This window comes from Vitis vinifera, chromosome 16, assembly GCF_030704535.1.
Source record: "Vitis vinifera cultivar Pinot Noir 40024 chromosome 16, ASM3070453v1".
Classification (NCBI taxonomy): Eukaryota; Viridiplantae; Streptophyta; class Magnoliopsida; order Vitales; family Vitaceae; genus Vitis; species Vitis vinifera.
Genome location: NC_081820.1, coordinates 1902936 through 1912660, shown reverse-complemented (window position 1 = coordinate 1912660; position 9725 = coordinate 1902936). Strand labels below are relative to the sequence as shown.

The window sequence follows — 9725 nt, the reverse complement described above, 5'->3', positions numbered from 1 at the left end:
CGATGGTTTTGTCAGCCATGGTAAGAGAGAGATAAGCAGTTGGCTTTTTTACTAAGTATCGCAAGCTTACCTTCCTCTTTGCGTGAAGGTTGATATATATAGTATCAGAAGCTTTGATTCCCTCTTTAATGGTAGGGAGATATTTTGTGTTGTTATGATGACATTAGGTGGTGGCAGGGCTATCATCACCCTACGGGCGGTTGACAGAGATCGTGGTAGGTGATCGTGTGAAGTGATCGCGGGAAGTGACTTGTTGTCACTTCATCCTGTCTCTTCACTCTACAGGTGGTGGAACGTGGGCCATGACAGGCTGTTGTGATAACGTGTAAGACTTGCTTACTTCAGTCAATGACCCGGACAATTATATTCGGATGGCTTATGTTGGTCATCCGAATGTATTTGTTGTGGAAGCCGTCCGGGTGTTTTATGCTTATAAGTGTCGTTCGACCTTCCTTGAGGCAGTCCGGATATGAGAGGCGCGTCACGTGTATCCGGATGGTAATACGTGCTTCGTGTCACCATGAGGTGCGTGGCACGTGTTCTCAGGAGGAGGGGTCCCTACACCCAGGACCCTCCACAACCGTCCGATCACCATCAGCAGCAGGGAGTTGGATGATCAGAGGGCGGGGAGGAGTAATGGGTGGGTAGAGATGGGGGCTGTGAGCCGTTGATCTGGTGGGATTATTGGTGATGGTGGAGGAGACAATGCAGCTGAAGCTGAGCCACCATCTGCATGGGGTTGTGGAGAGAGTGAATGAGAGAAATGGGCCTTTTGTTGGGCTTTTGATGACTACTCCCACTGAAGAAATTACTCTTCAAGTCTCTGGTTTCTCTGTTCCTAGCTCTGATTTTCTTGAACTTGCTGGTATGTTTCTCTACTTCTATCTCTCTCTCACTCTCTTCCCATGGTTCTTCCTGTTTTGATTCAATTGGATGGTTGAAGTTTGGAGACATGTGGTTTATGGGCTTGGGCCCATAATTTGAGTAGTCCAAACTTAGCCCATGACTTGTGGAGAGTTTGGGTGCCTTACATGGGTGTTAACTCAATAAGGATTTTCGGATATGTTTTAAAGTAATTTTAATGAAAGAGCTTCTAACTTGAAAGTGGGCGCTTTATAGTAGAGTAATACTAAGATTGCATCTTAAAAATCCCCATTTTAGCTTTGATTGTCTTTGTTCCAAACAAGGGACGAGTTATTTGTAGAATTTGGGCTTGGCACAACTTAGGCCCAGAATAGGGAGGAGACTCAACATTGGAAAGATTAAGGGTGTAGATGTAATTTATGTGATGTTCGTGGAGCAAATGGTATGATCATATATTTCCTTCTTTTTTTCTCTCTCTTTATTTTAATGTAATTAATTGCTTAATTCTTTTTGTACATTTTTAAATTGTATAATGTGTTAATACATGACTTCAAAATTGATATGAAGCATTTTGGGTGTATGCCCTTTTAATTTTTATAAGAATTTTTTATATATGATTTTTGTTACATGGTTATATAATTTCTAGTGGAAAATAAGGTTACTTGAAATAAGAATCTCTCTCTCTCTCTCTCTCTCTCTCTCTCTCTCTCTCTCTCTCTCTATATATATATATATATATATATATTATTGAACTATTTACTATTCATTATATATCACATTATCAAGGTGTAAGAATAGAACTCCTAAACTAGGAGATTCTTTTTGAATTTGTTATTCCTTCATATAAAAGAAATTTGAATCAATTAAGATTCATTGTCATTTCTAAAAGAATTAAGCTAAGAATAACCATATTAACTTTTTAATCCAAAAAGCCAATTATAAGAGAATTGAGGATCCATTGAATATCAAGAAGGCTCAAGAAGCCATAAAAAGATTTAAAGAAAATTTGGTTAAAGAAGTCTATTTAGAATTCCCTAATACATTTTGGCACAGGAGTAAGCATGAGGTAGAATTACCCTATTATAAAAAATTTAGAGAAAAGGATATTCACACTAAAGCAAGACCAATTTAGATGAATAAGGAATTACTAAAATATTGTCAAAATGAAATTCAATAAATTCTTAATAAGAAAATCTAAATTTCCATGGAGTTGTTAAACATTTTATGTTAAAAAAAAAGTAGAGTTGGAAAGAGGAACACTTTAGGTTTGTAATTAATTACAAACCTCTTATAATAACATATTAAGATGGATTAATGAGATGTTCTATTCCTAACAAGAAAGATCTTCTCCAAAGATTAGTTAAACCTAAGATGTTTTCTAAGTTTGATATGAAAATCAAGATTTTGGCAAATCAAAATTACTCAAAAGGATTATTATAAGATAGCTTTTCTCCATACCTTTTGGACCTTATAAATGGAATATCCTGCCCTTCAAAGTTAAGAATGCATCTTTAGAATTCTCAAATATAATGAACGAGATCTTTAATCTTTTATTTTTTTATTTTTTTTATTTTATATTTTATATATATATATATATATATATATATATATATATATATATATATTTTATAGAAATTCTTATTGTTTATATTGATGATGTTTTAATATTTGTTTCGTCCATAGAAGAACATTAGAAACATTTTAATAAGTTCATCCAAATTATCAAGGAAAATGATTTAAGTTTATAGCCTTTAAGATCAATCTTTTCTAGACTAAGAGGGCGTTTGTTTTTTTTTTTTTTTTAACTTTTTACCGAAAGCAATTTGTTTTTAGACTTTAGGTTGTTTGTTTTTTTTTACTTTTTCATGACTTATTATAAACTTTTTGTTGAATACAAAAAGTGAAAATATTTGGTTTTTTCTAAATAGAAAAAGGAACATGATGGTTTTCTTTACTTTTTATGTCTAATAGAAATAAAATATTAAAAAAGCAAACACTTTGATACTTAACACTATTAAGCATTAAAGTTCTATTTAGAATTAAGTAAAAAAACAAATACTACCTAAGATTAAATTATTAAGTTATCATATTTATCAAGGGACTATAACTTCTATTCAAAAAACAATTCAATTTGCTGATAAGTTTCTTAGCGATAAAAAGCAATTACAACATTTCTTAAGAAACCTCAATTATATTCCAGAATTTATCAAGAACATAAGTCATATTTTGCACCATTAAGACAAAGTTAGGACCTTGTCATGCCTTAACTTAGCTAATCTTGAAGCCTTTAAGATTATTAAGGTAGATGCTTCATAAATAAGGTATGGTGGGATTCTTAAGCAAAAGGATTGTGATAAGAAAAGATTAGAACAGTTCACCTCAGGGACTTGGAACAAAGCCTAACTCAGTTATAACACTAACATAAAAAGAAAATTTGAGCATTGTTTGTACATCTCAAAATTTCAAGATGATCTTTTAAATAAAAAAATTTTAGTTCATGTTGATTACAAAACAACAAAATTAGTTTTGCAAAGAGGGCAAGAAATTCTAAACATTTTCTATTTTCAGATGGAATATATTAAAGAAGAAAACAACCCAATTCATAATTTCCTTACTCATGAATTTTCATAGGATTCATGAAATCATATATAGCCCCTCATGAAAAGGCAACTTAGACCTCCAAATTAACCTAATCTTCTAAGAAATGTTAGAGCTCTTTAGAGCATTCTAAGGAGTCATCTAACAATTTAAGTACCAGAAAACTCCCTTGGAGTATTAAGGTAGAGCTGGAAGAAGAAGCAAAAAAAATTGCTTCTTGCTAATATTCCTTCTCCTTGTAGTCCTATTCATACTCTTCAACTTTCCAATAAGTTCTTAACACTTTATCATGGCCCTTTAGATCATCCTAAGATCCTAAAGACCACTAACTTCCCAACCATTTAAGAGTCTAAGATCTTTAAATAGGTTGCATAGTCCTCTTCCTCTCAAGAAAATTGCATCAAGTTCCACTTCATGTTTAAGAAAACAAGTTGTGGAGTTTGCAAACCCCATATTAGTTTTTTCAAAATCTCACTTATGGCTAAATAACTAATGGCAAATAATAAAATTAAAAGTCTCACTCATTAAGTTGATTGCTATACTCAAAATATGTTGCGGATTTTTGAAAGATTTAGAACTACCTTATCATATTTGGAATCGATTTTCCAATTAGAGTAAAACCTTAATAAATGAATATTCGATAAGTTAATAACCTTATTTAAATAATAAAACCTTCTAGTCCCATACCAAAAGATATTAAGTGTTGCTCCAAGAATCACTTCATTCTTTAAATTTTTAAAAATGATCTTTAAAATTTTACTAAACACCTAATTTTTTTTATTAGAAGTATTTTTTTTAAGAATGACTCCCAAATAGACCCATAGTAAGACACAATATATCATTTGGTGGATGAAAGATTTTTGAGTTTTATGAAGCAAGATGGATTGCTCATGTTATTCTCCTAAGGGTTTTTATTTTTAGTTTTATTTTTTATTTTATTTTATTTTTTTTATGCATAATCGAGTAATGCATACCAAACTTGCATTAATAAAGTCTATGCCCTAAACCCTAAACTCCAATGACACCAATATTGTGAAGCTTTCCCTATATAATAAATGAAATTTGGTATGATGATAATACCTAATTTGTCATCATTTTTATCGCAGAAATTACCATATACTTTTGTTGAATTTTACCTTTTTTAGTCATACTTACATGAGTAAAAGTGTCAACTTCATATAGTGCTAAACTTTGGCTAGCTTAGAAGCCAAAAATAACCAAGAAATTGTTGGCAAATTCTTTTTTTATTATTATTATTTTACAATTTTTGGATTTCACCACTTTCTACTATTGTATCAACCATTAATAATGGTTTTGAGCCGCAAGCGTATCCCTTTTTCCAACGTTTGAATTTCATAAATCTTTAATATTGTAACGATTAGGATTATGATTTAGGATTTAGATTTATTTATGATTTTTTTAAATAATTAATCATTAGGAACAGTTTTGAACCGTATATAGACATATTCCCATTTTTGTTTAAAATATATTGGATTGAGGGACATTTTTCCAAAACACGTTTCATTACTCGTTAGTACTAAAATCGATTTAGGGTTCATGTTTTATTTTATTTTTTATTTATTTATTACTGATAAGGAAAAAAGTAAGGTACCAACTCTATTACTATCAAATTTAGCCTCTTGTTCGAAGCGTATGATAAAATCTATCATTAGATAATGGTACAAACAATGAACCAAGACACAAAATAACAAGAGCAAATATAAACAAAGGGACACAATATATATAGTGCAACTTGATTGGTTATGCTTTTCGGTTTGGTAGCTGCATCAAAATGATAAACCATTAGAATTGGTTTTAAACTGTAGGCATATTTGCTTTTTTCAATGTTTGGATTTCACCTCTCTTCGAACTGGTTCTAACTTTTTTCTAACAGGTTCTTGGAAGTGGAAGGTATGAGTTGAAACTTGACTCAAAGCCTCAACCATTAAAACTGGTTTTGAATTGTAGACATATTAATTTCTCTTTCCCAATGCTTGGATTTCATCTCTTTTATATTGGATTGGGTTTAGGGTTGACATTTTTCCAAATGAATACTGATGCAAATTTGGTCACGCATAGAACTTCAAATAAAAGAAAGAAGCATTAATATCCGAATTGAAATTTGGGGACTACAACTTACCAATCAAGGGAGAAAACCTTTTGGCAGAATTGGAGTTCACGCCAGTGCAATTATACTCCACTGGGCGGCCAATGCAAGAGTTCTTCTGTCTTGAAACCGATCCAAAATGGTTCAACCTGGCCACTCAACTTCAGGTTCACCATCTTCTTCAACTCTTCAAACTTCCCTCTGATAATTTGAGCTACTATTTATGGTGAATTCAGGCCTGTTTCCAAGTGAATTCATGACCACTATTTTCCATGTCCCAGGAAGTGAAGTTGCAGTGGTGCTTAAACGAGACATATTGCCTACCGGAAAAACCAAAAGTTGCATAAGGATTGAGAGGTTCTTCTGCGCATATATTTGTCGATAATGCGGGATACAATGAATTCCTTTTCAAGACCTTAAACATCTCGATTGTGGATGAAGAGAATGCGACTATAGTAATGGTAAAACAAGTGTTATATTCAGGAAGTATTTTTAAAAACAGTTTTTAAGAATAATATTTTAATTTTTTTTAACAAAAGTATATTTGTAAATTAAAATATTCTTAATCTATTTTCCATGTTTTTAAAAATAAATTATATATATTGTGTTTTATTTTTAATCATTCTTTATGTTTATATAATTATTTTTTAAAGCAATCATTAGAATGAAAACAACCAAAAACAATTGGCACTCTTTGACAACTGTTTTAGAAAATAAATATATGCTCTCCAAGACAAAAAAAACAAGAAAATATGTTTGACAATTAGAAAAATAAAAAACGGTTTTCTATTCTTAAAAATAGAAATATGGTATTTTCATAAAACATTTTTTAATTATTTTCACTTGTTTTCATTTTTTTATGACTGTTTTGAAAAATAATTATATAAATATGAAGAATGATATTTAAAAATATAGAAAATAGATAAAAAATCATTTCAAGTTTTCAAACAGACTTTTGTTATATGAAATACCATATAATAATTTTCATAAATCGTTATCAAAATTTGTTTTTTAGAACTATTTTTTAAAATACTTTTCAAATAAAGCCTAAAAGATGTTCTCTTAAACCACCATGCTTTCTATTTCTGGTTATTAAACATGTTTCTTGGTTATTTGTTCTAAAAATTGTTTTAAAAAGTAGTTACCAAATAGGCCTAGGGTTTTCTTTATTAGTTTTAGCTCTGTAACATTTGGAATGGTTGATATTATGTACAAGCATCTATGTCCAATGGAGTGCCGAGTGTTGTATTTCGGGGCATATCAGACATAGCTGGGATGGGAGGAACACTATCATCTTCAAGCTTTTCTTTGGCAGCTACAAATGCAGTTAGGGTTGTAGTTGAGTTTATTGGTTTGCTGGGTAGGAAGGGCAACGTCCATGATCACTAAGCCTTTATTGCTATATGTATGGTAGGCTGGGATTTTCTTTCCTTAGAAAATGGTAGATTCTGTTAGAGTTAATTATTTATTTAGTTAAATATTAGAATTATTCTCTTTCTTTTTAGGAATAAGGGTAAGCTAGTTTTTATTAGACATATTTAAACTCTAATGGTGTTGTATATATATATTTTTTAAAAGAGTGTCTATGATAAGAAACCCTATTTATATATATATATATATGTATGTATTTTTTTTTTCTTGCATTCTCTTTTTTGGATTTCATTTGGTATAAGAGCAATATTGAATTTTAATGAAACTTTTTATTTACAATCTTATTGAAGAGAGTTTAATCTTATACACTACTTTCATGGATCCAACTTGTAGACCCTCCATTTTGTCCCCTTAACACATGTCCTATTAAGTGTTTTTTTAGTATTCCACAATAATTTCTTGATGGCTCATTGACACTCACGGAGCTACCTTCAAAGCCTCTTTGGTTCAAGGACTTATCTAGAGCCCACATAGTGACCTTGATAGCTCCTTAAGTTTAGTTTAGTTTTTCTTCACTTAGGTACTTTTCTAGGCTTAGTTTTTGATTGATTAATTTTAGGATTAGGTGAGTTTTGATTTGATTTTTGATTGCATGAGATGGTTTTCCAATCTTTGGTTGTATGAGTTTGATATTTTGATTATTATATATTGCATTAGTTGAATATCTTGATTCTTTTAGTTGCATACATGATATTTGTATTTTGGTTTGTTTTATTTATTTGTTTTTTTTATTTTTTTTTTATTTTTTTTTATTTCTCAATTACATGATTTCTAACTTATATTTATTTAATTCTATTTTGCATGAGGAAACGGGCTACCATTTGTTTGGAAGGAGGATCACCAAAATTTTTGAAAAAGGAAAGTGACAACTTTGAATAAAGATATCCCCACCATGCATATAAGAAAGACACGGTTACAAGGAAGGAGAGGAAGTTGATGCCCATTCAAAAATATATGGAAACGTCCATACAAAGAGGAATTTTTGGAGGGATGCAATCTCCATGGACGGATAGACACATGGGAAAAAAATAGGAGATTTTCTTATTTTCTAACTAGGGGCACATATAACAAGGAGAATACATACTAAGATCAGGCACCAGAAGGAAGGCACGCATTGCATCCTTTAAAAGCATCTCCACATCACACAGCAAAAGGGGAGAAAACCAAAGGAAAAAAGGGTAAAGCCAGAGGAGGAGAAGCACACAACCACAAAATGGGAGTTGCTGATTTATTTATTTATTTATTTATTATTTTGAGAGAGGGGACGATTGTTAACTTATGAGAAAAGGAAGGAAGCAAGGACAGGATTTTAGGGAGGACTGGCAGGAGACTAGAAGGGACGGTAAGTATTCTGATTTTCTCTATGAGGGAGAGTAGAGGTGCAGAGAGAAATAGAGGGAAAAATCAAAGAGAAAAGCAGAGAAACTGAGGGAGATCAAGTCGGGTTTAGGAAAGGAAGAGTACTATAAGATAGACAGATTACTACTCGGAGAGGAGATTTTCAGGTACGGTCACTGTGATCTTCGTGTTCTTCATCAAAAATATGAGTAGGAAAGCTCTAGATATAGGAGGCTGGAAACAAAGAATACTATAACTAATAAGAAACTAATCTGTAGCTAATCTGTAACTAATTCCAGCTGATCCTCTTACAAAAACAATTGTTTAATTAACTAACAAAATTTTATTCTTCATAGTTAAGAGAATCTTAATACTCCCCCTCAAGATGGAGAATGAATATTGTGAGTTCCCATCTTGCCAAGTAGAAGTGTGCAATGTGTTAGATGAAGGGCCTTTGTCAATAGGTCTACTACTTGATGTTGAGAAGAAACATGAAGTGTTTTTAATCTGACATCTTAGACTTTCTCCCTCACTAAGTGACAATCAATTTCAATATGTTTCGTTCTTTCATGCAAAATAGGAATTGCTGCTATGTGCAAGGCAACTTGATTATCACAAAACAAAAATGCTAATTGTGGATGATTTATGTGAAAATCTTTGAATAAGGAAAACAACCACATTAATTCACAAATGGCATTTGCCATGGAATGGTATTCAACTTCAGCAGTTGATCTAGACACAGTGTGTTGTTTCTTTGACTTCCAAGAGACTAAGGAATCACCAATGAAAACACAAAATCCACTAATTGATCTCCTGGTATCTAGACAAGTAGCCCAATCAAAATCTGCAAAAGCTTTCAATTCAATGGCAAATGAAGAGGAATAAAAGAGACCTTGACCAATTGTAGCTTTAACATACTATAAAACATGATATGCTACTTGTAAATGAGGAATCCGAGGCTTGGCAAGAAACTGACTCAATCGATTGATAGAAAATGATAAATTTGGTCTTGTTATTGTAAGGTAAAGTAATTTACCAATCATTCTTCTATACATAGAAGGATCATCAAGTAAATCTCCTTCATCTTGTGAGAGTTTAACATTTGGATCCATAGGAGTCTTTCTAGTTTTGCAGCCAAGATATCCCGTGTCAGACAAAAGTTGCAAAGCATAGTGCTGTTGACTAACAGAAATTCCTTTAAAGGATCTACCAGCTTCAAGACCAAGGAAATATTTCAGATTTCCTAGATCTTTAAGTTTAAAACAGCCATTAAGAAACTTCTTCAACTCATCCACATTTTCTTGATTATTACTTGTTATGACAATGTCATCAACATAAACTAGTAATGTAATGAAATAATTACCATTCATCTTAGCAAATAGAGAAT

General features: G+C 31.7%; 1 pseudogene; it reads left to right on the top strand.

Moving 5' to 3' along the window:
- The first annotated feature begins 690 nt into the window (after window positions 1–690).
- LOC104882009 (bark storage protein A-like) lies at window positions 691–6958 on the top strand (annotated as a pseudogene).
- Window positions 6959–9725: the final 2767 nt, after the last annotated feature.